This window comes from Octopus bimaculoides, chromosome 18 (assembly GCF_046866305.1).
Source record: "Octopus bimaculoides isolate indiv1 chromosome 18, ASM4686630v1, whole genome shotgun sequence".
NCBI classification, from domain to species: domain Eukaryota; kingdom Metazoa; phylum Mollusca; class Cephalopoda; order Octopoda; family Octopodidae; genus Octopus; species Octopus bimaculoides.
Window position 1 is genome coordinate 11,464,242 of NC_142945.1, and position 2,598 is coordinate 11,466,839.

Genomic DNA, 2,598 nt, shown 5'->3' on the forward strand with positions numbered 1-2,598 from the left:
ACATCCTATATATATCTTGTTCATTACTTTTTACTTTACACTTGTACTTTTAAAATTTATTCTTCAATATTTTCCATTCTATATGACTGCGTACCAGTGTGTTTGTGTGTGAGTGGATAAATATATATATATATATATATATATATATATATATATATATATATATATAGATATATATATATATATATATATATATATATATATATATATATATATATATATTTACATGATGTAGCAAGATTAGTGGATGAAGAAAAATATGAGTTTAAATGTACTACAACTCTATAATAGATAACCGATAAAATTATAAGGCAAATATAATACCTATTTTGTAAACTCATACATACGTACGTAACAATCAGACAGACAAACACACACACACATACACACTGACTGACAGACAGATCGATCGATCGATAGATTGATAGATAAAGATATATATATATATATATATATATATATATAGATAGATAGATAGATAGATAGATAGATAGATAGATAGATAGATAGATAGATAGATAGATAGATGGATGGATAGATAGATATACACATATGCGTGTGCCTGAATGTATAACTATAACAGCAGACACGAACACATGCATATACATTCATATGTGTGTATCTGTATCCGTGTATATATATATATATATATATATATATATATATATACACGCACATATACATATCATGCTTACATACATGCATGAATACATACATACATACATATAAACATACGTACAAACACAAGCACGCGCGCATGCATATATTTGTATCGAATATTTTATAAAATAGAAACCTTGGCTCCACAAGCTTATCGTTTAATTGTTACACTTAACGTAGACCTATCTTTTCTGAAAGGGATTTCGGATTCTGGCATAATCTTACTGTTCTTCTTCTTGCATATGCTTGTATGCATCTTTGCATACATGCATATATGTATGTACGAACGTACGTATGAATGTATGTATGTACGTATGTATGTATGTATGTATGTATGTATGTATGTATGTATTGTATTTATTTCAATGCCTTATTTTTTTTTTACTTCTTTGAAGTCTTCTTAAAGTAGAAGCCTCTTCTTAACAAACAAACAAAGCTCTCTCATTGGAATTTAGATAAACAACAACAGAGAAGAGCTATGTGTTGCAATTTAGAAACATCTTGTATGTATTCATTGTTCCATTTGCAGATTGAATATATTAGAATACGAGTTTCATTATCTCCTACCCTCTCACTCATTTTCTGGTTTTTTTTTTTTCTTTTCAAGGTTAGGCTTAAACACTTAGCAGCGTAACCAATGCGGAAAGAATACATATGTAAATTTATAATTCAAGTAGATGTATTGATGTATATGCTTGTTTGGGTGTGCGTGTGTGCGTGTGCGTGTGTGTGTGTGTGTGTGTGTGTACGCATATATGTATATATGCGTGTGTGTAAATGTAGCTACATATGCAAATTTATGTATGTGTATATATATATATATATATATATATATATATATATATATATATATATACATATATATATATTTATATATTTATATATATTTGTATATGTGTGGATCTAAAGCTATCTCTCTCTCTCTCTTTCTATATATATATATATATATATATATATATATATATATATATATATATATATATATATATATATATATATATATGTATACACACACACAAGGAAGCGGAAAGAGGAAGAGTGAGAAAGAAGGCGCGTGGCTTAGTGGTTAGGGTATTCGACTCACGGCAGTGAGTTCGATTCCGGGCGGCACCTTATGTCCTTGGGCAAAACACTTTCTTTCATCACGTTGCTTCAGTCCACTCAGCTGGCAAAAATTAATTCCGCCTGAATTTCAAAGGGCCAGCCTTGTCCTCAGTCTGTGCCACGCTGAACCTCTCTGTAAACTACGTTAAGGGTTACGCGTGTTAGCGGAGTTCTCAGCCATTTACACGTTCATTTTACGAGCTGGCTTTTCCGTTGATCGGATTAACTGGAACCTTCGTTGTCTTAACCGACGGACTGTTGCTACTGGAAGGCCATATGTGTGGCAACAGGATTCGGTTTCTTGCCATGTCTCCAGAAACAGTCATAAGTAGTTTTCGAAGAATTTCTTTACCCAAACCCGCGAAATAAATGCGATATACGTACGTTTCTTTTCCTCTTTTGTTTTCTAGAGTTAATTTTGACCGGTCACCTAATTTGTAGTAAGGTTGTGAAGAAAAGTATTTAATCTTGTTTATAACCCCTTAAATCCTAATAAGGTCTTGCAGATTTTTGTCGTCCCAGATATCGTCGAATTTCTAGCATATGAATTAAGGAGTGGTATTCTCTCCCGAATGAACTCAAATTCAGCCAAACTTTGCTCCAGGCGGGTTCAACGACTATCTAGAGATATCATGGGCACTCAGAAATTCTTGGTTGGTGCCTCGCGTGCTGCAAGACCATTGGGAGTGAGGCACTCCTCAGCTACTCTTAAAACATGTCTCTGAGAGAAGGTCACTTTGGAATAAAACTGGATATGCAAGGAATGGCACTGGACATTTTAGACATAGTTTGTTTGCACTTGGGATCATGGCGTTCCCATATTCCTGAGCCTGC